Source organism: Bos grunniens, chromosome 4 (assembly GCF_055505025.1).
Source record: "Bos grunniens cultivar Pamir isolate PY7600 chromosome 4, Bosgru_T2T1.0, whole genome shotgun sequence".
NCBI lineage: Eukaryota > Metazoa > Chordata > Mammalia > Artiodactyla > Bovidae > Bos > Bos grunniens.
This window is the reverse complement of record NC_141168.1, coordinates 77846065-77873030: the sequence shown is the minus strand read 5'-3', so window position 1 is coordinate 77873030 and position 26966 is coordinate 77846065. Positions and strand designations below refer to the sequence as shown.

Sequence of the window (26966 nt, the reverse complement as noted above, 5' to 3'; positions counted from 1 at the left end):
CAAGCTGAAATTGAGATTTTAGGGAGAAATATCAGTAACCTCAGATATGCAGATGACACCACCCTTATGGCCGAAAGCAAAGAACTAAAGAGCCTCTTGATGAAAGTGAAAGAGGAGAGTGAAAAAGTTGACTTAAAACTCAACATTCAGAAAACTAAGATCATGGCATCTGGTCCCATCACTTCTTGGCAAATTGGTGGGGAAACAGTGGAAACAGTGGCAGACTTTATTTTGGGGGCTCCAGAATCATTGGAGATGATGACTGTAGCCATGAAATTAAAAGATACTTGCTTCTTACAAGAAAAGTTATGACCAACCCAGACAGCATATTAAACAGCAGAGACATTAGTTAGCCAACAAAGGTCCCTCTAATCAAAACTATGGTGTTTCCAGTAGTCATGTATGGATGTGAGAGTTGGACTATAAAGAAAGCTGAGCACCAAAGAATTGATGCTTGAACTGTTGTTGGAGAAGATTCTTGAGAGTCCCTTCGACTGCAAGGAGATCCAGCCAGTCCATCCTAAAGGGAAGCAGTCCTGAATATTCATTGGAAGGACTGATGCTGAAGCTGAAGCTCCAGTACGTTGGCCCCCTGATGCGAAGAACTAACTCATCTGAAAAGACCTTGATGCTGGGAAAGATTGATTGAGGGAGGAGAAGGGGATGACAGAGGATGAGATGCTTGGATGGCATCACCGACTCGATGGACATGAGTTTGAGCAAGTTCTGGCAGTTGGTGATGGACAGGGAAGCCTGGCATGCTGCAGTCTATGGGGTCGCAAAGAGTCGGACACTACTGAGCAACTGAACTGAACTGATAAGAAAAATAAATAACATCCCCCACAGTTTTGAAAATTGAAAAACAGAAAGTATTATCACTTTATCGCTTTAATTTTTAGTAAATATAAACTATTTTTATCCATTAGTATCCCTTTTTGTATGAGTTACCTTTACTTATCCTTTGCCCGTTTTCATATCGTGAAGGAGTTCTCTATAGAGGCCTATGCCATAGCATTGTGTTATCTTCAGACCTGTTATTTTCTCTCATCACACCATTTTTGCCTACAGCAAAAAGTTAATTAGTATTTATAGAATCATTGCTTTTTATGAGATTAATTCATCTAATCTCCTACTTTTATAGACTGCTAGGACATGGTGTTTGGCTAGGACTTGAGTTTGAAACCAAGTTCAAATATCAAGTTAGCTAAAGGACCTTGAGCGAGTCACTTTATTCCTTACAGTTTAATTTATTTTTCTGTAAAATGTGCAAAATAATTTTTACCTCATGACATTGGTGTACATAGTACCCATATACTAAATACTTAGTGTAAACTTTGTTATTGCTCATACTGTTGTTGGTCTTGTTATTGTTAAGAATGATGACACTGAGTTTTAAGAGAGCAACGTGATCTGTTAACTAATTTTCATCAGGGATCTTCTTGTACTTTTGTGAATCTTTTGTGCTTTATTCCTTTATTTTTTACAGCCAGCACCTAACTTCAAAAGAAGAATTCTAGTAAAATAAAATTTTTAAAGGAGTGAGGCTTCATATAATACCTCAGACTTTACTAAGTAAGGCAGCCATTTTTGACTGTGTGTATAGTTGACTGGTATATAACTGTAACATCTTACAACCTAGCAGAGTTTCTGATTTTAACTGTAACATCTTACAACCTAACAGAGTTTCTGATTGCCCAGAGGCTCAGGGGCACATGTAGAAACATCAGTTTGACAAGCTTGCTGCTGCTAAGTCGCTTCAGTCACGTCCAACTCTGTGTGACCCCATAGACGGCAGCCCACCAGCCTCCCCCGTCCTTGGGATTCTCCAGGCAAGAATACTGGAGTGGGTTGCCATTTCCTTCTCCAGTGCATGAAAGTGAAAAGTGAAAGTGAAGTTACTCAGTCAAGCTCAGTGATACCAAAACAAACACATGAACAAATAGAAAAGCAAACAAAACTCAGAATTCTAAGATTTAAGATGACTAGGACTTTGTTATTAACCAAAATTGAAAGGCTTCTTATTTCCCTGAGATGAAGAAAGAATAAACCAAATATATATTTGTGAGACTTACATAGCTCAAATTAATGTTCCTCCTAACCATTGTATCCTAGTTTTTTTAAAAAACTTAGGGAGAGAATAGTGGCCAGATAGGAGACTTTAGTCCTTTAGGAGCTCACAATATATGAAAGTAGATTTTTAAGTGAAAGCACACAAATGAATAAAAATATAAAAGTAAACTGTTACTGGTACTAAGAAGTAAATCGATGAAGGGCTGAGACAGAGGACCTGTAGAGAACCATCCATAGGTAGAAGTTCGGAAGGAATTGAGGGAAGGCCAGTGAGATCTCCCATAGGGCCACAGAAGCAGATAAACCAAATCTTATGTGGCCTTTGAGAAAGAAGAGCTGGATTTTACCTCAACTGCAACAGGGCAATTGTGAAGGGCTTTAATCAGGGAATGACATCATATAGGGATACTTCAAGGGACATCATGACTATATTCAAGTAGCAAGATGAAAGAAGACTTAAGCAGAGTTATTAGCTGGAGGCTTTCCCAAGGGAAAAGGGATTCCCTTAGTAGAAAAGTGTGAAGTTTAGCACTTTCTTAGCTTAGTCCTGAATTATAAAAATTTGAACTGGATTATACATCTATACTTTGGCCACCTCATGCGAAGAGTTGACTCATTGGAAAAGACTCGGATGCTGGGAGGGATTGGGGCAGGAGGAGAAGGGGACGACAGAGGATGAGATGGCTGGATGGCATCACTGACTCAATGGACGTGAGTCTGAGTGAACTCTGGGAGTTGGTGTTGGACAGGCAGGCCTGGCGTGCTGCGATTTATGGGGTCCCAAAGAGTCAGACATGACTGAGTGACTGAACTGAACTGATACATCTATGAGTCATATACACTAGATGAAATTAATCTTTTTTTTTTTCGTGATAGGTAAAGATATGTGTTGATAAGGAAAATGAAAAAATGAAGAGACTAGGAGAATGTAGAGAAAGAGCAGTCAAGGGCAAAATGAAGAGAACTCATGAAATTCTATATAGCTGGAAAATCCTAAAGTTAAAATAAAAATATGCAGAATTAAAAATAAAACAAATAAAATGAAAATTATCAAAAAAGTAATCTGAAATCTCTAGGAAAGTTGAAAGTGAATTTTGGTTGTTCTCAAATCAAAAGATGAAAAGCTAGGAATCTAGAATAGATAAGGTTATAGGAATACATAAGTGATAATCCACAGAGGAGAAATTCTTCTTCAGTACCAGAAAAATTGACTGTGCCACATATACATTTTTATTACTCTTTTGCCTCTAAATTAGGGGAGGGAAAGAAATGTACAGGTTCCTCTTTTAGTAAAGAATGGGGATCTGATTCCATGAACTGTAAGTACACTTGACTTCATGGAGCACCACTCTCAGGGGGACCACTCCAGTGTCAAGCTTATCCGGGGTCCTTCAGAGTATACTGTGCCCCAGCATGACAGGTAGGAGAATAGGATTCGGTATTCTTGAATTAAGAGAAGATAAAGAGGCTGAGCGGGGGCTTCCCAGGTGGCACAGTGGTAAAGAATCTGCCTGCCAAGGTAGGAGACAGTCTGGAAGATCCCCTGGTGTAGGAAATAGCAACCCACTCCAGTATTCTTGCCTGGAAAATTCCATGGACAGAGGAGCCTGGCAGGCTATAGTCCATAGGGCTGCAAAGAGTTGGACACAACTGAGCACACACACAATGAAGCAGAGAATGAAGGAAATGGTCACTGATTTGGTTCTAACTATTTTTTAAAGGACTTAGGGGAAAAAATGAGTTGGAATCTGAGATTTGTTTCTAATTTATTTTTAATGTTTAAATTTTAATTATAGAAATTTTAAAGAGGAAGTAAATGGAATACTGTGTGTGTGTGTGTGTGTGTATGTGTTTGTGTGTGTTGTGCGACACCATGGATTGTAGTCTGCTGGGCTCTTCTATCCATGGGATTCTCCAGGCAAGAATACTGGAGTGGATTGCCATACCCTTCTCCAAAGGATTTTCCTGACCCAGGGATTGAACCTGTGTCTCTTGCATCTCCTGCATTGGCAGGTGGGTTCTTTACCACTAGTGCTACCTGGGAAGCCCATATAGCCATCACCTATTTCTATTAATTGTCAACATTCTTCCACTCTTATTATCTACACCTCTACCCACTTTCCATACCATATTGATTGCTATTGCTTCTTGCAATTTGAGAGTTTTTAATGTGTTTTTATATTTTATGCAATGTTAATTCTTAATAAGGGGATATTATTATTATAATTAGGAGATATTATCCAACATTTTTATGGCTAATATTAACTTGATAGTTTTGGTAGTAATTGAGGCAAGCAGAAAAAATCCTTTTTATCTTGCTTGTGTTTTGTCCTGGTTAAACTTGGTGATTAAATGGTTTGTATCTCTAGGAAGTGTCCTGGAATAGGAGGGTTTAAAGATCAGGCTTCTAGCCCTATGCTCTTCAACTAACTGTCCTTGTGACCTTAACTGCTCTGGACTCAGTTTTCTCATTTGTGACTTGAGACCACTGAATGAACCTCCAAAGTGGGTTCTTACTCCCAAGTAGTTTATACATATTTTTCTTTACCAAGCAATGGCCTTCATACTCCTAATTATCCATCTGGAGCATAATTCACAGTTTCCATTCTTTGTTCCATCCAAGGCAATTCAATTCAACAAATACTTTTGGAGGATTATGTGCCAGGCACAGTTCTTGGTACTAAAGATAGAGAAGTGAGCAAAACTGACTCAAATCCCTGCCTTACCAAGCTTACATTCTAATGAGGTGTCACAGAATTTTAAAAAAATAATTAAAATACATAATAGTAAGCAATATGTTAGATACTGATAAGTGCTAAAAAAATAAAAGGCAGAAAGAAAAGTGTGAAGTATATATGGGGGGAGGAGCGGGGAGAAGTAAGGGTGCAAGTTGAGATGGGATGAAATTTAGGCAGGATGGTCAAAAAGGGTCTCAGTTTAGAAGTTAAATTTGGAATTAAGATCTGAAAAGAATGAGGAAGCTAGCCATGTGGCTATCTAGGAGAAGAGCTTTCCAGGCAGAGGGGACATTAATCACAAAAGTCCCATGTCAGAGTCTGCCCGCTGGTTTTGGGGTTTTGTGTGGGTTTTTTTTTTTTTCCCTTAATTTTTATTTTTGGCTGTGCTGGATCTTCATTGCTATGCACAGGCTTTCTTAGTTGCAGAGGGAAGTAGCTACTCTGTAGTTGCCCTGCAAGTGCTTCTCATTCTCATGAGAATGAGATTCTCATTCTCTCAGGCTCTAGGGCCCAGGCTCAGAAGTTGTGGTCCTTGGGTCCTGAGCCATGTGGAATCTTCCTGGAGGAAGGATTGAATCTGTGTGTCCTCTGCACTGCCAAGCAGATTCATTACCACTGGACCACCAATGAAGTCCCTGCTGTTTTAAGAGGGCTGTAAAGAGGTGAGTGTGGCCAGAACTCAGTGCACAGCTGAGGGGGAAGGCATTGGGAGTGGCCTGCAAGTTGTCGATTGCCTCATAAATCATATTATGACATTGGATTTTACTCTGAATCAGATGGAACATCTTTGAGGTTAAAACTCACTGAAAGGATCTGATTTCTGTTTTAACAAGGTCAGAAGTCTGGCTAAGAAGAGACCAGAAATAAGAAGACCAGTTAAGCTACTGCCATAATCTAGATTAGAAATGAGAGTAGCCTATTAGTAGTGAGGGTAGTGAAAAAAGTTAGATTCTGACTCTATTTTGAAGGTAGGGCTGACAAGATTTGCTGACAGATTTGCTCTGGGGAATGAAAGACAGAGAGGAGGCAAGGGCAATACCAAAGGTTTTTTTTTGTTTGTTTGTTTTTTGTTTTTTCCAGGGTACCTGAAAGCATTGAGCTGCGTTTAACCAAGAGAGAAGAGGCTGGTGGGGTGTTTGCAGGTGTAATAGCACATAACTACCACCTCTGATACATATGTAATCCATAAATGTCCAGCAGACCCTTCTCTGTCTCTCTGCACCTGCCTCACTATTTCTCTGCTTTGCCATTTCTCTCTCTCACATTTGCAATTGTGAATGTATCTGGGATATAAAATATCAGGCAAGGAATTATGTCTAGGCACATTCTGCAAATAACGAAAAAGAAACTTTCCTTGTCCTTGCCTTCTAATATCACATCATATTGTATGACTTTTCAGATTTTCTCTTAAACTGCATAAAGTTTCAAAGTTAGAATGAATCATAAAGAATATCTTGTCTACTTTTTCACTTTATAGATATGGACACTTAGCTCAAATAAGCTAGGTAATTCACCTATGGGACAGGAAAGAGGAGAAATAACATGGCTTTCTCAAAAGCAAGGAATAAAAATATGACCATGAGAGGAGCAATTATGTGAGTAAATGACATAGTTTTAAATTCCAAAAAAGAAAACAAATGACAGAGTACAAACAAAAATGTTATATACTTGCCCAGAGAGGAAAAGTGAGTGGTATCAAAGTCGATAATTTTGACTTGATGGCAAAATAGACAATCCATTGTGTAAAACTATTGTTAAGAGCTTTTCAACTCAATAGTTAAAAAGAAAAAAAAAAAACAACACTAATCTGTGATTTCTTCTTGTTAAAACCTTTTAGGACTATTCCAAATTTATAGAAATTAAAATAGAACACTCACACAACTTTTGGCTTTCTACCACAAATAGAAATGGTTTCTAAAAAAAAGTACCCATTTTCTATTTTGTGTGCAAATTCAGACTTGCATAAACCTAATCAACTTTTAAATAAACTAACTTGGAGCAGAACAAAAATAAAAGCATTCCTCTTAGGTAGATTTTTATCTCATTTTAAAATATTTTAATTAATGTCATTTTGTTTGACTTTCTAAAATTTAATGATAACTTCAAAAAGTATGTTGTAACAAAACTCAAGGGTGATAACTTTATTATCTCCTTGGTTAGTTTTAATTTTTATGTGCATTTTACGTTAATAAACATATAGATACAAATGTAAGTAAAGGGTTATGTAAATATTTCCCCCTTAAAATGTACATATATGCATGAACAAAAAGCCTGTTCATCTTAAGCCAGAAACCATGCATGCCTAGCTAGAACCTGCAGAGTGATGCAGAAAATAGTTCTTAGCTATTGCATTATTTAATGGTTAAAAAAAAAGTACAGAAGAAAATCTTGGTTTATACTTAGCCTTTCTGAGTTTTACATATCTTATCATATTTGCTTATAATGAGGAAATGAGATAATGCTTTTGAGAGCTCAGTGATACACTATGACAACCCTATTATGTTAGTATGACCATTCAGAAAACAGCATCAAACTTATCTTTTCCCTGATGAGAAAAGACTATATCCTTGAGTCGATCAAAGAAGGAAAGAAGTGTTTCTGTGTTCTTTAAATAAAATCTGTGTCTCTATGCTTGACATTTTAAAGAAGTAGGCCACATCCTGTGTGCTAGAATAGAAATATGTTGAGTTTTTCTACAGTTCCTAAAATTAAATGCTATTTCACTACTGTAGTTATTTTCCTGTTTATTAATGCACACGGGTATTTATTGGTACAGCACTCCATTCTAAGCCTGAGTCCTGGACTCAGCACTTGTCGAGGTGGGTGCCTGAGAAACGAAACTTTTTTAACTTGAGAGCCAGCAACTGACATTGTGGATTCACCCATTTTAATTTTGTTACATTTTATTGAATTCCAATGGGGAAAATCCAAGGGGGCAAAGCTCCAAAGCTCATATACAGTGGAACTTTCTTCCAAAACCACTGGAAACCAATTTAAAAAGTAGTTTCCAAAATAGCCCTGTAAATCATGGGACAGTTATAATAATGCTCTTTCACATTTTGCAAACACACATACAGTTTCAGAGGAACACATCGAACCATCTCCACGTCAAATCAACATCCTTCAAAAACAAAGCCAACATGGCTTTATGTCATGAATCATTCTGGAAAACATAATTGTTTCTGCTGATGGCCACATTAGGACACTCTTTAGATTTTATTTTAGCATTAAATTTTGTTTTGTTATTAAAAGATACTTCAATCTTCGTTCAGGTATGTGTCTAAGTTTTTGTATAGTCATTATAATTGATCACCTTTCAAGTATCCTTGTACATGACCAGATAGCCACTTGTTTTCTAAGACCTATTTGTTCTTCCTAAGGAATTTATGATGACTGTTCTTCACTCCTCCTACCCTAGCTGTCCTATTGGAAATGCTCACCTGATGGCTAATACTCTTCCTAAGTTTGATGAACTTTAGCTTTGACTCAATTTGTGCTATTTTTAACTTCATTACATTTGAATTCTGTTTCTTAAGTTGACAATCTAAAATTTAAAGACCTTACAAATTTTTGAAAAATCTGAATCATTCTTTGATTTCTTTTTTCTGTTGCTTTCATTATTTATGAAGTTTTCTAAAACTTAGAACAATGTGAAATTTTAAAAAAATCATTTAGGAAGAAAGTTCAAGGTGTTACTCTAACTTAATTCTTTATTAGAAAGAAAGGCAGTGACTGAAGAATGATATTTACATTTTATTCTTAAAGATCAAGCCAAAAATTCTGCAGTCTCCAAAACAGTTCCTTTCAGCTGTCTGTCCTGGTGCCTACCAAGCTAATAGAATATTCTTCCCATTGTTAATATTCTTTGCTTTAATATGGTCCTAAAGCATTGTTTCTTCTATTAATATAGTTTCTTATTTCTTAATGTTTCTTAAAAAGATTATTTCTTATTTCAACTTTTTATGGCATTTTTATTTACTATTTTGTCTATCCTCAGATATAAGTATGTTGTTCTGAAGATAACAATTAAAATTTTAGGATTCTTTCCTCCCCTTTATCATAATTGTAAAAAAGGGAGTTGTTCCTCAATTTGGAACTCATTTTCCTCTAAGTAGCAGTAATGTGTTCAGCATCCTTATTATATTTCTTTTATTTAATAGGTGGGGAGAAATTTCTGCACATTTATATAATCAATACTTCAAGCATTTGTGCAATTTTTCTTATATAAGAATACTCTTCACATTTAACCCTCTGCTATATTCTTACTTCTGTTTCTCATGATTTTAAGAAGGGAATAAGATGTAGTAAATTGTCTCAGCAATCAGAAATCATTCCTCAAACAACCTATCCAAATATCATTTGTGAGGCGTTCTACACAAATGACAACTCGTCTGCTTACTCGCGGAGCTGTGTAGACTATGCCTGCGATTTTCCTACAAGTTTTCAGGCACATTGCCTTTATCTCGGAGAAATTCAAGCAGTTATGGCACTTTAAGGTGAGGAATAAGGAATACGGGGCCATGGGATAGTTTTGTTCTTCCTTTCTGATCAGGTTTCCCTCATGGCCCTTCGCTGAGACAGTACTAACAAATACTGCTATTGTACCTGCTGGCTAACGGGAGGAAACATCACACATCTCACAAAACGTCTTTTGAGGTATCCATTCAAAACGGATGCAAGAATCACCAACATATGGAAAGAAATAAGATGGTCAAGACTGGGAGTTTCGGGAGTTCCTGGTGGTCCAGTGGCTAAGATCCCAATGCAGGAGATCTGGGTTTGATCCATAGTCAGGGAACTAGATACCAGATGCTGCAACTGACAGTCGCATGCCCCAACTAAAGGTCCTGGGTACCACGACTAAGACCTGGCACAGCCAAATAAATAAATAAGTATTTTAAAAGATTGGGAACTAGGGTTTTGTTTTCCCTCATTTGCTGATATTATTTACAGTTATATTTGATATTTAAGGAGGTAGACTAGTGATCTTCATAGTTGTCTAAAAGAGAAAATTAGCACATAATTGAAACATACGGTACTCATACTTACTTGAAAAGCATTTGCATAGATATTTCACCCTCTCATTTTGTTATGTTTTTAAATTAAACCGGCATATAAATTCAAGTTCATGCACACATATGCACACATATGCACATAGAGTGATATGCTGGAGACAGACACGTTGGCCTGAAAGAGCCATTTGTGTACATTTCTTCTCAACTCCAGCTCAGGGACTTTAAGTTGATAGCTTGAAATTGGCTATGGTGGCCTGTTTACTCCACAAAAATTGGCAAATGCTACAAATTAGTTTGTTTTGAGGTCTTTGTAGAGCCAATTGTTAAACATTAAACAGCATATCACTGCCATAACGGGGCATGCTTTCCTCAAATTTCCGTGACCGTTTCAGGATTCTTCACATTTATCTAAAATATCATTGCAGAGTCATTCAATGACTGTTTAATCCCTATATAGATTTTTTCCCAGTTTCTGTCCCTTGGGTGGCAACATGCACCCACAGTACATAAAGAAGTACCTCTGGCTTTGTTTTGAAAGACTTTGTTAATCCCTTGTCTATCTTTTTGCCTCTTTGACCTTGAGAAAGTCGCGTAAACTCATTGAGCCAAAAATTCTTCCTCTTTAAAATGGGGATAATATACTACCACAGCGAGTAAGTGAGCTGAGGTAGGTAAAACATGCAGCACATGTTTTACCTACAGGAAAACACAGAGTCAGGCTGAGTCAGTGGGAGCCAACCCCACTTCGTGTCGATGTTGGAGGGTCTTCAAGATATGTTTTACTTCTTAATGGCCTGAAACCAAAAATCTATGAGTTGAATGAGGTCTTGGGGAAAGACCTGATAGAGAGGTCTTTTCATAGAGAAAATCATTGACATTAAGCAAGTTACCTAAGGTCAGGTCTCCTGAGCCCTAATAGAGTTCACTCGAATTTTCTACTCTCCTACAGTACCATCTCCTGGCCTCTGGGTAGGTCCTGTAACTATTTCTTCTCTCAGTTTCCTCTCTTCTATCCTTCTCTTCTTTCTTTACTTTTCTCCATATTTTTTCAATTCAGTTTAATTTCATTTTGGTTTTATTGTTGTTCTAATGCGTTGGGGAAAGTAGATTACTTGACTGAAATTTAGACCCTCTGCGAAAGCACGTTTTACTTGAACAGTGAAACCATGCATGCTGAAAGACACTAAAGGCAAATGTCAGATGAACAGAAGAGATGTGAGCAGATCAGATGACCATGGAAGATGACCCATGGAAAAAAGGAGCTATTTAGTAGGTGACTTAGGAACAGAAAAAAGGAAAATCCTATTTCCTGAGAGTCTATTATATTCCAGATGCTATGCTAGCAATTCTGTGATTTGATTCACTTTTAGATATTGTATTCCCTATTTTACAGAATGAAAAAAATAATACTTAGGGATATTAAGCTATCTTGCCCAAAGTCACACAATCAGTTTAAGGTGGCGTTATAATTCAAAACCAAGGTGCCCATCCAATGCCCTTTTTTCCAAAATTAATTTGAAAAGTTGCACGCCCCAACTATACTCATTCAACTATATGCTCCCACTGTATTCATTTTTCATGATTTGAAACTGGGCTTTGTAAGAAATATACCCTGTTGAGTTCTATCTATTTAGATAAACATGGTTTAGAATCTGTGGGAATTAGTTTCTATTTCCAAGGAATGTCTTCATTTTAAGAGATTATGCAAACCATCCAAGTACTAAGACCACAAGTATCCTTACTTCAAGTAATACATACAAATGTACACAGTGTATTCTCCTGAATTTTGGTTTTGCTATGAGATAAAAATCAAAACCAGAAAATACTCTAAAAGCAATAGAGAAAGTGCCACTGAGTGATTTAAAGATCAGATGAAGGAAAGTTGGAAGGCACTGATGACAAATTGCACCTACTTTACAGTATTGTCCAGGCTCAATCCAGGCAAAGTTGGTCTCATAGAGCAGGTAACTCATATACACCCCCATTCAAGCCCATCTGGAAGAGTTCACATGGTAAAGTAGATGAAAGGTTTTAGAAAACCATGAGCTTCTGAAGAAAATAAAAGATCACAATGCAGCCTAGTTTTCAGAAGTCACCAGTGGGATGACTCATTATGAGATCAGAAATGAGATTCATAAAGGACAGCTGTCAACAATGGAATTTATTTATGCCTCCTTGGTACAGAAAGCACTTCACTTACACTTGTGCTTTGGTCTCCTCAGTAATATGAAGCATATTTTTATATGCATTGCTGCTGCTGGTGCTGCTAAGTCACTTCAGTAGTGTCCGACTCTGTGCGACCCCATAGACAGCAGCCCACCAGGCTCCACCGTCCCTGGGATTCTCCAGGCAAGAACACTGGAGCGGGTTGCCATTTCCTTCTCCAATGCATGAACATGAAAAGTGAAAGTGAAGTCTCTCAGTCGTGTCCGACTCTTCGCGACCCCATGGACTACAGCCCACCAGGCTCCTCCGCCCATGGGATTTTCCAGGCAAGAGTACTGGAGTGGGTTGCCATTGCCTTCTCCGATATGCATTGCTAATGTGTGATAAATTACCCTTAAAGGACTTAGAAGTCATCTAAGGAGGGCCATCCATGTGCTTGATCTGGTCCTGAGAATGGGCTTATGGAGAGGAAAGATTCGTGAAGGGAAAAGCATGTTATGTTCATTTTTACTTTATATACTGAGAGGCATTTAAGTGTAAGTGTCTGTTTTGATTGAGACCTATTGGAACATGATGGTATGTTTTACATCAGGGAAATAGGCTCAGAATATATAATGTCATGAGCTGAAAACCAATAAAAAATACTGTAACAATAATAAAGGAAGCTGTTATTTATTGTGTAATTATTTGGAGCAGTGCCTGGTACATGGTGAATATCAGAGATGGTGATGAGTAGGAAGATGATGATTGTGATGATGATGGCAGTGATGGTAGTGTTTATGATGTGACGGTGTTGATGATGTTGGTGATGAAAATGGTAATGGAAACAGTGTGCTAGGTATTATGCTTAACACTTTATTGCATTATTTCATTAGATGCTTGAGAATTCTATGCAACAGATAGAATTGTTTTACAAATGAGTAACTTATCTAGTACCACACAGCTGGGAAATAGTGAAATCAGGGTCTCTAAAGTCCTGTGTCTTTGTCACCATTCTCTATATTTAAAGGCCATTCTTAAAGCACCTGATTTGGCTGGACAGTGAGGGCTAAAGAAGAACTCAAAGCAGAAATTTTCTGCTTTTTGCTTTTCTTCTCTCAGAATGGGATAATGAAACTTTAACCGTTGCCTGTGATAATTATGCATGCATGCACATACATATAACTGTCTTCAAGTAGAATAGGATACTTTTTACAGTGACTGAAAATGCATTAATTTGGCATAAACAGTCAAAAAGAGATAAGTTGTTTTTGATGAAAATTACCATGCAGCCTATGAAGCAAGGAGAAAAAGTTCCCAGAGATTTTGCTCTGCAAACATTAACTATACCTGCCAACCCAAAGTAGTCTACATGCACACCCAATAAACAACAGGGTAATACATCAATCATTTAGTCCACAGTCACACAAACCTTAAAAAGTAGGATCCTTTCCTATGAAAATCCTCTTGATGTTATGTTTGCCTATAGTTTGCAAATGTGATAATCATAAGTCTTGTCTAGAATTTTTGCCACTGTCAGAGATCTATTTATTTGATTTTGAAGCATAATACCATATATACATTAAACATGCACTTAACTGATAAGTACATTGCACACTTAAACAAAATTTAGTTTCCTAGTAAACATATCTCTAATGTAAGGAAATGTTCCATGTAGATATAGGAAATATTTATTTAGGAAATATTTATTTAGAAAAAAGAGTAGTTTTTACACAGAGCAGGCATAATTGGTTTTTAAGAAAAAAATAGTATTTAGTTTATTGCTAAAATAAAAGTGCTGCTTGTAAAAAGTTGTGTAATTTCTATTCTCTACCTGCTAGGAAGCCATCACAAATGTCTCAAGAGATTGTATTTTTCAGATCTAATAATAAAGCCATATGTGTAGTTCATGATTAGTTAAGTACTAGTTGGTGCAGCTTTCTAATTTTGTCAAATAGACTGTAGTTCTGTAAACTAGAATGAAAGCTACTTAAACCACATTTAATAATACACAGAATCAATGGTGCTTTTTCATCCCTAAAATCTCGGGATAAGAGGGAAAACTCATATGGGGATACATAGAAAATTGGCTTCTCATTTGCTAATAACAACAATAATGATAATAAAAATGATAATTAACATTTACTGAGTTTTAATTCCAGGCATTATCTTAAATACTTAAGAGGGATTCTCACTTAAGCTGCAAGATAAAACTATGAGATAGGTCAGGAAGAGGAAGCACAGAGAGGCTAAATGACTTGCCTTTGGTTACACAGCTTAGAGTGGCAGAGAAATCCAGAGCAAGTCCAACTCCTTCAGCCAATATACAAAAGAACAGAAGCCAAAATAGTAACGCTATCTAAGATATAACCAACTGCCATCTTTTGAGTTCCAGATGCTCAGGGAGTAAAATACAAGATGATATTAACCATGTAACACAGACTGCTGCTGCTGCCGCCGCTGCTGCTAAGTCACTTCAGTCGTGTCCTACTCTGTGCAACCCTATAGATGGCAGCCCACCAGGCTCCCCCGTCCCTGGGATTCTCCAGGCAAGAATACTGGAGTGGGTTGCCGTTTCCTTCTCCAATGCATGAAAGTGAAACTGAAAGTGAAATCGATCAGTCGTGTCTGACTCTTCTCGACCCCATGGACTGCAGCCCACCAGGCTCCTCCATCCATGCAATTTTCCAGGCAAAAGTACTGGAGTGGGGTGCCATTGCCTTCTCCGCAGACTAACTTGGATCCTAATCTAGAAACTGTCATTTGTTAGTTTTGTGGTCTTGGTGAGATTTAAGTCTCCAGACCACTTTCGTTAATGGTTAAGTGATGATAATAGTACCTCATGGAGTTATTGTGAGAACTTTAAAAGCTAAATCCCATGGAACTAACCTGAAAGTTGTGTATTAGTATGATTATTCCTGGTGCTGCTGTATATAAGACCTTAAGTGTTAACCATACTAAAGAAGGGGTGGATTCTTAACCATGTTGTTAGCAGTGAGTACTTGAAGGAGAGATAAAGTGGAGATGGACAAAGGAAAGAGAGTTCACTCTAGGAAGGGGAACGAAAGCTGTAGATGTGAGAAAATTCCTGATGTCAGGAGAAATGATAAATAAATCAGTTGACAGGACAAAGGATTTAACAGAAGATAAAATAGGAATGGTATTGCATAGTCTATTGAATATAATGTTACATTTCAAAGTACAAAATAAATGCACTCCTCATATTTGATTCTGATACTGTTCTCATCCTTTATGTTAAAAATATCTTATTTAAGTGTGGAAATCTTTCTTTTGGGTTAGTAATAATCCTGAGCATATTAACTCTCTGTGTAACTATCTTTATATGTCTTATCTCCTGGGATGTTTGTTAAAAATAGAGATTCCTGGCCTTCTCTAAATTGAGAGTAGAATCCAGAAATCTATGTATTTACTATCACTGGCAGGTAATTCTTACAATTATAAAGTTTTGGAAATGCTACTATAATCCACCCCTAGCACTGCTGTCAAAACAATCTTTGCAAAACAAATAATTTGCATCTCAGTTAAAGCAGCGATACTTGGGCAGAACATCCAAGATTGTGCACTGTGGTGTCTGTTCATACCTACCTTTGAAATCGCTCTCCCCCACCCATCCTGGAATTTAGCCATACCCTGCTGTACCCTATCTCTGTTTATTCATGCATTTTGTGTCTCTTGGCTTGATATCCTCCTGTCTTTGCTTTCTTACCTAGAAAACTGACACATTTTTAAAGGCTCAGTTTGAATGTCACCCATCCTGTCGTAACCATCATGCATCCTGCTAAGGAGAATTTTGCCCCCTTTCCTGACCTAATGGAGATTACACTTTGCAAAAACATCGGTTGTACTTCAGTAGTATATATGTTCAGTTTCTGACAGGGCCTAGACTCTTATTTATCTTGTAGCTCTTCAGTGCTTAGAATAGGGCTTAGCATGAAGGAAATGCTCAATAAACCCTGGTGGGATAACTAAAGGTATGAGTAAAGGTATATTCCACACTCTGTCATTACTTCAGTTTGTTCCTTGAATAATGGATGACATTTTATAAAGATGGCTGGGGTTAGTGCTGTAACATTTTTGCTAATTTACTTTCTTCTCCCTGGCTTTGGCCTGCCATTGATAAGCTTTAATAACCCTTTTTAAATCAATATCTTTTGGTTTTAATACTAAAAATTTGCAGTCTAGATTCCATATTCGTCACATGTCTATGTTAGCATAGCATGGAGCTTTAAAGTTGCCATACATTAAAGTTTGGGTTAAAGGCTAAGGATTATCTGACATGGTCTTCCCCGGTGGCTCAGTGGTGAAAGAATCTGCCTGCAATACAGGAGCCTCAGGAGATGCACATTCAATCTCTGGGTTGAGAAGATCCCTGGAGGAGGCCATGACAACCCACTTCAGTATTCTGGCCTGGAGAAGCCCATGGACAGAGGAGCCTGGAGGGCTATCATCCATAGAGTCCCAAAGAGTTAGGCATAACTGAAGCGATTTAGCACTCACACAAGCATTATCTGACATAACATGTCTTTCTCACTTTCTCTCTCATTGCCTACCTTTTGCACATCCAGGGAAAATGATGTGACACCACAGCCAAAAGAAGAAAGACCAGGAGACAAGGTGGAGGGGGAAAAAATGGATAAATGCAAAATGAAGATATCTAGTATAAGAGGGAACAATAAAGGTGAAACGGCACCTAGTTTGGTTATAAGAGACTAAAATGAAATGCTCTGTTTTTATCCTACAAAAATGTAGGTCTTCCTAAATTTGCCTAAGCCTGCTTACTTCTCTGAGAAAAGATTTTTTTTTTTTTTTTGGTCCAATGTTTTGGTGTCAATTTTGGTAACACACAGTGAAGCTAAATTTTCAGTCAGCATATAATTTATTTTAAAAGCCTAAATAGGATCTTTTCCGTGCAAGATAAAGCTTTTAAGATACAAAACAGACAAGAACAGTGGATACCTGTTCCTCATTTCATATCTATTGCTGATTGGTGTTTATGGAGGGGACAGGGTGTATTTCAGTCCCAGCAGTAAATGCAGCCCTCCCCTGACATCACTCGGAGAGAATGAGAGGCTGTTTGTGTAAGGGTTCAAAATGTTATCTTTTGAGGCAGGGATAATGTTATTCTATGTCAGCTCTTCCCTTGTTTTCTTTTTTTGCTGAGGCATCAGTATCACCATGCTTTTGAAATTCAGGATGGGGAACACGTGTATACCTGTGGTGGATTCATTTTGATATTTGGCAAAACTAATACAATTATGTAAAATTTAAAAATAAAATAAAATTAGAAAGAAAAAAAAAAAAAGAATCTATTCATGGAACATCAAAGGCCAAATAAGAGATTCTTCTTCTGATACTTGTTCTCATCAGACTTGTTGATTCTCCTTCTAATTACTTGTCTTTAGTTTTAGAAAGTACTTTTTATCTAGAGTTCTCAAAATAGATTATTTAGAGATTATCTCATTTTTATTTTCAGTGTTTCTAAGAGCAGGATGCACAGTAGAGATGGGAGAGATATTCTCCATTGGATATCAGAAACTTTGAAATAGGAAGCTAGGTGGTAGCAAATGTACTCTTCAGGGTCTAGGTCTGTAGATCATAAAATTATTTTCAACACAATACAAGGGTAGCACAAGCTTTTCCAGTTGTTTCTCTATTTGTGCCCTGAGCTACTGCTATATCTACCTGGACATCCTCCTGTCAGGCCTACTTGATTGGCAGGGAGGGGAGATGCTACATTTATTACATTTATTTTCTATGTTCAGGCAAAAACATTGAAATAGAGGAGGAAAAAGTTATTTGCCTAAGAGCAGAAATTACTCATTATTGAATCTAGATTCTCCAATAGGAAACTATTGATTTCTGTCTGCTCTAGTTTTGTCACTTATTTTTTACTTTCACATTATTATTATTGTTATATTTTGTCTTTTATGATGGTCCTTTGAGATAAGCCTAAGTAGATGTCAAAGAATAAAGCCAATTAGAAAGAGTGTGTAAATAGTAAAATGACTGATTCTTTGACCCTCCTAAGAAAAAGAGTCATGTTTACAAGTTTAAAAGAATTGTTCAGCTGGATGATTCTAAAAGTATGCAGCCTTGTTATTAACACTGAAAAGTTTAATTACATTTCATTATACTATACTAGCTCCTCTTAATTGCTAAAAAGGGACTGTGAAAGCAAAAACAAAAATGCCTAATCTCTGGAAGCTAGATTTTCCTCTCTGCTTTGTAATGTAAATGTGCCTGTGTGTATATTAAAATTCACACACTCCATCCATCTCTCTGGCTTTTAAAGGAGGGGTCACCTGACTTCACCTACAGCGAGCCGCTCCCCTCCCTTTCTCAGAGAAAACCCAAAAGTGAGAGACAGGCGCCTACGGAACACAGGTTCTCCTGCTGAGAGATGTAAATGACCCCTACAGCACGGGAATCCAATGAGGTTGCTGGTGGGGGCTGGGGAAAGAGAAACCGAGGGAGAGAGCGTAAGCTCGAGAGGGGAGAGGGAGAGAGCCAGGGAGAGGAGGAGAGAGAGAGGGGGAGAGAGAGAAGTGCTGCATGCTTCATCTTTGAGAGGAGGGGAAAACAAAAGACCTCAGCGGCAGTTTTGTGTTACTGTGTCTGGCTTAAAGAAGAAAATTCTAGACATCCAGGCTGACAGAATCAAAGCACAGCTGAGACTCCTTCTATCAAGAGAATTCTGTGATCTGAGAATGGGTTGGATCAGTACAGGTGGTCTGAGAAGACACTGATGAGGACCATGGAAAGGTGGGAGAGGACGTGCGGCTTCCCTGCTTCCTCTGAACAGAGCTCTAGGTTAGTAAGCTGAATCTGCCCCAGGTCTGCTTAGATATCTGTATGTGAGTATGTGTCTGTTTTCTATTTATAACCTCAGACCCTTCTGCTCCCCAAGCCCTGGGTAGACAGTGCCATGTTCCACCAGATGTGAACCTAAACTTGATTTGACTCTCACTTCATTTACCAAATGCCTCTCGTGTGCTTGCCGAGCTTTTGTTTAATACAGCCAGTGGAGAGCCATCATGATGTCTCTTTCCTTGTGAGTCAGAATCTGTGTTTCAGCCCTAGACTGTCAGGTGGCTGTTTGGAGAATAGTTAGCATTTTGCTCCTGAAAGCTGCAAATGCATAGTGTAGGTTATTGTGAGATGTAAACAGCAAATATATGCTGACTTGGCATTTCTCATAATGTCAGAATAATTCAGAGATATCTGACTGCATTTGCCTTATCTCAATTTCCCACAAAATTGAGTTCAAATATAATAAGTTTGAAATGGCACCCTACCAACAAAGGCACACGCCAGGTATTCTTCCCACAGAGTGTGTTTTACCTCTCATTGGAGTCAAAGCTTAAAAATCAATTTGGTGGGGGGGGGGGCTGGCTTTGAGGAAACAATACAATATGCTGTAATTAAAATAGGTGCAAAGCCATTTCAAAATGGGTACAGATGTGTGTAAAACAAACACATAATTTCTTCCGTTCCTTGTCGTACAGATAGAGTGTCTTTTGTTCCAGCATGTGTATTTTCTTGTGTTTTTACAAAGAAAGCATTGCCTGTGCTTTCTGTGATAGCAGACTTGTATGCCAGTTTGTCATTGTGCACTGGTCAAGAATCCGCTCTATTCTGAAGTAAACTGTCCAGAGGTATTAGTCAAGAAGCTGGAGGAGGGTGGGTAGTGGAGAGAGCTGGTTTCTTTCTCTCTTTTTTTTTTTTTTTTTGACGATTAGATCAGAAGTGTCTAATTCACATGATTTTAAGAGGACATGGGGGAAGGCATTTAGTTTTGAATAGGATGCAGATCTGTGCCATGCAGTTACCAAAGAATTTATCAAGAAGATGCTCAGAACAGAGGGAATCTGATTTGTAATGGACTCTTTGAGAAAATGTTCCATGAGGGTGACTGGCTGGGTCGCTTTTGACCAAATTAAGATGCGCTCTGGCAGTGCACTAGCAGCTGTGAGCTGACATTTTCTTGTGAACCTAGTGAAAAATGGCTCCATATCTCTCCTCCCGTCCTGAGGAGATGGTCTCTCTGAGTTGTCGAGCCTTTCCCCAGCGTGATTCGTTCTTATGGCTGTTTTCTGATAGGAACGGACTGGCTTATGGTTCCTTTTAGTCGCCTGCCTTTTTAAATCTCGGTGTGAATGGGGAGTGGGTGGTCACGGTTTTACTTCAAGTCCAAACTACCCAGCAAGGCCAGCAGAAAATGCCTTTCCAGGTTTCCATTTTTAAAAGGGAGTAGATTTTATTTCTTTGGACACAATATACACTTTTTGTTGTTGTGAAGAGGGCTAGTCAACAATTTCACTAAGAAAAGACGCACACAAGGTGTGACACTTTGCATCTGGACTCTCCGCCCGGGAGGTGACAGGTAAAGACACAGGGCTACTTGTCTATCACCCATCTCTGGAAAGATAAAGGTGCCCTTTGCTTTCTAACCATTTCCCTGTTTTTGAATTGGGATCAGTTATGCAAGGAGAAAGCTCGTGCCCTAGAGTTAGAACGCAGGGAGGAAGTGTATTACAGCCCTGTACTCCACATGCGCTTCTCAAGGGACCCTGATTCTGATCAGGGAGTAGAGGTGGAGGTGCCAGGCAGCACTCTGCCCGTTCATTTAGGATTTGGTCTGTGGACGCTCCAGTCCGCAGAGGCAGAAGGCCCTTTAGCTGAGAGCTGTGTGTTTGACGGGCGGGCTGGTAAAGAGCATGTGTTGTTTGGGAGTGTGTGAAATTGGTTGTTCTCTAATATATAGCATTCTAAGATGCTTCTGTGAGTAGGTTCGTGAGGAAGGGGTTGGGCTCTTCATGCTTTACGCAAGAAGTACAGCACTGTCCACCAGAGAGGACAACAGGAGAATGGAAAATTGTGTAATACTGTGTGCACTGTGCAGAAAGAATAATTATTTAAATTGTATGATAGTTCCCTAATTCCAAAAATTTGCAAGAATTACAGGCTTCCTGAAAAATGCAATGGAGTCATTTCTACATTATGACAAGTTAGACTTCTCGTACAATAATTTTAACAGCATTATGGGAATAGCTTCATAAGTACTTTAGATACTAAACCACTTGCTCCACTGAAGAGTGTCCCTCTTAGGGTTTGCCTCTTGGACACTTCCATAGGATAGGAGTCACAGCACAGTTTTGTTTTTTGTTTTTAATACAGGTAGACAATTTGACTGAGGTACGTAGTATACTTTGGGGAAATTGATGCAATTATAGTTGAACAATGAACATAACAAAGATAGTACAATGGAAACATGAATCTCAATATTCATGGGAGGATTAGCAAGGTCACTCTTATATATTGTTAATGATTACAGGTGAGGGGGGTGGTTTATCCTGAGAAATTTCAAATGTCTAGTATAAAAGAATCATGTTTGTAAAACTAATGGCATAGCTCACCAGCTGTTATAGAAGCTGAATGGTACTGATGTTTAAAGCAGATAATACGTACATACAGAAGAATCACAAACCTAAGGAACTTCCCACCTATGTAATTTTGTTTTTTAGAAAAGGCAAAATAACTATAAAATAGAAGCAGTTCATGAACAGCATCCATTAAGGGAAAGAAAATCTAGGACCAGCATGAGATTTTTGCAGTGAGATGTGTGTGATGCCCCAGTGACTCTCAGCATACCAGTGAATTCTTAATGTGATCTAAAAAAGAAAAATCCACATGTTGAAGTAAGTTTCAGCATGTCTGTATTTTTATACCTTCATGTTTAGAAAATAGTAAATTTCCTAAGATTGAAATTAGTCATCATGTCGTACCTGTGGCATAGAAAGGTAAAGTTGAGGTGAAACACTGAAATTTCAGACAAAGCTATTTTTATGAAATATTTTGGAACACAAAGCTTCTAACTTTCTGACAGTATCTTAAGGAGTAATGGCCTGCTTTCTAATGTCTATTTCTCTATTTCTTTTAGAACTGTACTACCCTAAATTCCATTTCCAGTTTTTGAAAGACTTGGTGGGTGACAACATGATATTAAATAAGTAAATGTACAAAAAGAGCCTCTGAATTTAAAATATTCTAATTTTATGTCTAATTTTAGGTACGTTTCTCCTCCAAGTCTGTCATATCTTCAGCTTTTACTCTAAGTCACACACTTTGTGGCAATCTCATTTCTAAAGATTTCAGTTTTTACTCTGAAGATAGATTTTTCATATAAGTGGAAAAAATAAAAGCATATTTCTATTTGACTCCATTAGGTGGTACCTTAAAAAAGGTTAGAATCTACTTATGATCTGAATTATCAGTTCAGATGATTCATAGATACCAGAAGTTAAAGCAACTACTGTATATTTCAAGACTATCAAAACTTATAAAATATACTAAGTATACAATATGGTGGCTAATTCTTTGCCTAGTTTTTATCTCAAGGGTGGCTTTCTGTCCTATAAGCATATTTTTCCAAAAGCAGTGCATTACTCTGTTTTCTCCCATAGATTCCCTATCCATTTTCCCAGTTCACACAAGGAATATATCTAATTTAATGAAGGCAATAATGATTTTAAAGATCTAATCAAGGCGTTTGAAAATTTACTGTTTACTTTATGAGAGAACATAGTCAAAATAGCCTTTTCTTTTCCTCATCAGTGAAGCAAATCAAACTTTGGAATCTTTAAGGAAACTAACAATGACATGTATTATGAAATAGGAACCTCATTTGCCAGGCAGTCAGCCAATGGAGATGCAAGCTTAATTGATGACTTTAATTGAAGCACTGCGGATCAGGAAGTTCCCATATTAATAGGATCCCAGCTGAGATTCCAGAGTCAGCCACTCAACTTGTTCATCTTTCTCTTCTCCCTAGGGCTGGCACTGGGAGAATAATACATTTAATGAAAACAGATCACCTTGGCTATAAGATCATCTCTAATACAGACCAGTGTTTGCAAGCATTTCAAGTATGTTTAATATTCTGTTAGCTTGAAATTTCTGTGATGTTTTTGAGCTGATAACAGATTCCAGATGACTTTGGAAGTCACTCAAAGTTTTGCTGGAGTGAGAGGTCTTGGCAATTACTGCCCACAGACACACAAATCCAGCCCCACAGGAAAGACAGGGATGAGAGCCTTCTCCGGCCCACAGAGTACTGAGCCTTCTGAGTCCTTTCGTTCAAAGACAGAGAAAGCTCAAATGCCAAGCTAAGGAATTGCTGGCCAAATGTTTAAGGATTCTCAGTCTTGAATTCATACCACTTTTTAAGAAGAGTTTTCCTTTGGTTCTTGGAAAGCTTCACATTTCCTCCTACCTCAGGGCCTTAGCACATGGTGTTTCTTCTGCCAGAATACACTTCTGAGCTATTTTCTCTCTCTGACATTTAATTGGCTATCTTTATTAAATGTGCTCAGGGCTCATTATTTTTCTTTATTATACAAAGAAGTTTTTTAAAACTATTAGTTGTATATTAAATCATTATTTGATTAATGCCTCTTTCTACCAGGAGTCAGGACCTCCTAAAGTCGGGTCTAAATTCATTTTGCTCACAGTAAAATTCCTCAGGTATTGTTAACCCACATGTATGTGTGCACTAAACATTTGTTAAATGAATGAATAAATGAATATTAAAGACACCAATACTAGTGTACAGACACAGTGTGGCTTTGGTTCGACAAGGAACAAGTCCCTTAATTGTGTTACCTAGTTTGGATGCCTGACAGGTGAACCGAACCATAGTATTCCCAGTCTCCCTCTGTCAGGCTTTTCTATCCGAGAAAGAACATTTGAGTACTATTACGAAATTTCAAAATGAACCTCACCTACCACAGGGTGTTCGTAGGGCCAGTCTTAGTCAAAATTGTGGTTTGTTGTCTTCTGTGTTAGTCCTTCTAAAGTATCTTTTTTCCCCAAATTTACTGATAGCATCCTTTGCTTCCAGGACCTTCCAGGTCTCATTTGACAGTGGCTATACCTTGCTAACTAAGCTGCTAATTAGCTTGTGAGCTGTGAAAATTTTCCTGTGGTATGAACTCTTCTAGCAGTGTTTGCCTTTTAAACAAAGTTGTCATGAACTGATTAGTGCTCTGCTTTTTAATATGAGGGATTGTAAAACAGAGTATAGTATGAAGCTTGCCTTTGGGGAGCTTCTTTTCAGCTTGTCTTCAACTAGGAAGACAAGAAACAATTGGGGACTCCTTGAAGAGTCTGTAATCAGTAACTGTATTTTGTTGTACAGATATTAGTAAAACTGAAGCATATAGAAAAGGATCTGTAAAAATGGAACTTCAAGAGGACCTCTAATGATAGGTAATACCCAAATTATCAGGGAGGTAGGATAAGAAAATTGTAACATTTTAGGAAAAACTGGAATAAAAATGTTTAAAGGTATTTAGCACAAGGTGTGTTAACATCCTTGTAGACGATACTGCTTGTGTTTGTTTTCCTGATCAAAGGCAAAAATACCTTCTATTCAAGAATTCATCAAGCTTTCATGCACTGAAGCCGTAATCTCGAGATCCTGAGCATTGGGACTTATATACTGAATTTACTTCCCATTACACCTTGAAGTACTCTTTCTATCTAGGCATTTAAAAGTAATCTCAAAGAAGTTTTGTGTCAGAGGTACTTTTAAAGATTCCTTTAGCAATATTGATTACTTTAATTGAGGTTTATTGAAAGTGCTCAGTATAGCTCCCTTGTGGTTCATGTTCTATAAATACATCATCATCTTATTGATATATAGTAGAGATTTCATTTCATTGCAGTCAGCCTAACACCTTGTAGAAACCTTACATTTACACCAAAATGTAAAGAGGAAGCATTCTTTTCCTCTGGTTTTCCACAGAACTGAAACCATAGAACCGAGTAAGAATCACTTTCGAGTGTGTTTTTAGTAGTGTAAGTCTGTTTCATTTGAAGGGTCTCTGTGGAAAATCCTGAAAAAGAATGAACATGCTAAGAATCCAGAAAACATCAAGGTGCATACACCAAAAAAATTAGAGAATTAAAATTATGTGATTTTTGAAATAGGACAATTTTGAAATAGTCTAAAACTAGTTTTCTTATGAATTTTTTTGATATAAACAGTTTCCACTTTACTGGTTGGATTTAGTTTAGGTCCAGGAATGGCTAAATCCTATGAGACAGCACTCTGTTTAGTTTTTGGGCTTTCCTTGTTTAGATAGAGATGTTGATTTTTTTTAGTGTGATTCAGGATATACATCTGTTTAAACAATGGGGTGCTTTCGGTGACCCCTTCTCAGCCAGTGCTATAACATGCTTCATGAGTAAGCCTTCACGTGTGGTCGTTCAGGTACCCTCAGTGATGTGAAAGAAAGAGAGAATATAAATCCTTCTTTTGAGATATCATAGATTGCCCCCTCCACATATCCATATGTGTTACTCTTTCAGTAGTCTTAAGTTAAAAAGTTCAAAGTTCAAAGTTCAAAAAAGTTCAAAAGTTCAAAAAAATGAAATCTTTCCCTTCTCTTTTATTTCCAAAGAGAAAACATAAAAAAGAAGCTGGGATTGGCTAGTAGGTATATGAAGTTCTATTTTGTGTGGATCCCCGGGTTATGATATTTCATTCCTATTATATATACAAGTCTTCATATGGTGCTGCATATGATAACTTATTTCCTAATATATAGTTGCTACTCTGGGAATCATGTCTTTCCTTTATTATTGGTGTATTAGAATTTAAGAACAGTGATAACTAGCTCCATTATCTAATTTAGGTGATAAAGAGATGGTATTAAACTATTACTATATCTATTGCTATTTCATATCCCCCAAACCTGAAAGAACACATTTAACCATGACTTATGAATGGCAGGCCTTTGATGAAGTTATCAGTTGTTCATTTTCCACATTTCTTTCTTTCCAGTCCAGAGAATTCTTTATATATGCATTTGCTTGAATTAAAGTCTGCCGTAGAATCCTAACTTTTTCTCAAACTGGTCTTAACAAATGTTGGCGCCAAACTTATCAAACCATATCACATTACTTTATGCCCATGCAATCTTTTTTTCCCCACTGTTAGGAGTGTTCTTTTACAAATAAACACTGATTATGGACCCAGATTTATAATACGTTCCCTGATGTCTTCTCCCCTGTCCCCTTCTCCCCGTGGGAAAACTTTATCAGTCCTTATAATCACACACACACGCATGCACCTACACTCTACTTTTCTGTTAACGATTCTGTTTCTCTCATCAGCATATACTCTCTGAAAACAGTTGGATATTTGGTTATCTTCCTATTCCATTGCATAGTAGAAGATGTAACATGTGATTAATGTATATTTTAGTTATGATTTAAAGAAGCTGATTCTCTTGTCCACATCACAGAAGGAGTATAATGTGTGTTTATGAGATTAATTGGTTTAAAGTCTTCATTTGTTTTAATCATGTGTCTTTTTAGTCAGTTTTACTAAAGCTGAAGATAAATGCTAATCATACTAAAAATCACTACATTGTTTTTCTAAGAAATTATGAAAATTAATAGTCAAATGTGAACAATGAGAGGTAGAATTAAAGGAAATTGTTCTACATAGTTTGATCTGTGAAAAATTAACTCTGGATAACATCCATGAATCATGTTAGTCTTGTTTTTCTAAATCATGTTTGTCCAAAATAATGTAGAGAACTCTCCCTCAGTGCTCCCTTATACCCATCTACTACTGCAATGAAGACAAGTAAATGGCAACCCATTCTAGTATTCTTGCTTGTGAAATCCATGGACAGAGGAGCCTGGTGGGCTACAGTCCATGGGGTTGCAAGAGACTGATACAACTTAGCAACTAAACCACCACCGTTGCAATGAGGAGGCAAAGAAGAGATATCATACCTTTGCATAGAGCTTTGCTGTTCTGAATGTGGTCCATAGGGCAGCTACCTCAGCATCACCTGGGGGTTTGTTAGAAGGAAGAATCTTGGACTTCATTCACCCCAACCTATAGAATTAGAATGCACACATTTGAACAAGACCATAACTGCTTTAATTCTGCATTAATGTT

At 37.6% G+C, this 26966-nt stretch overlaps 1 protein-coding gene across 22 annotated transcripts in view; it reads left to right on the top strand.

Moving 5' to 3' along the window:
- MAGI2 (membrane associated guanylate kinase, WW and PDZ domain containing 2) overlaps window positions 1-26966 on the top strand; it is a 1472356-nt gene that overhangs the window by 626316 nt on the left and 819074 nt on the right. Inside the window, exon 1 of one of the 22 annotated variants that reach the window (XM_086397096.1) lies at window positions 18492-18799. The exons of 19 other annotated variants lie outside the window; for them this stretch is intronic. The gene's annotated coding sequence lies outside the window, so the exon portion shown is untranslated. Of the gene's footprint in view, window positions 1-18491; window positions 18844-22816; window positions 22915-26966 lie in introns of those variants that run through there. 2 more of the 22 variants (XM_086397097.1, XM_086397098.1) reach the window with 2 other exon arrangements.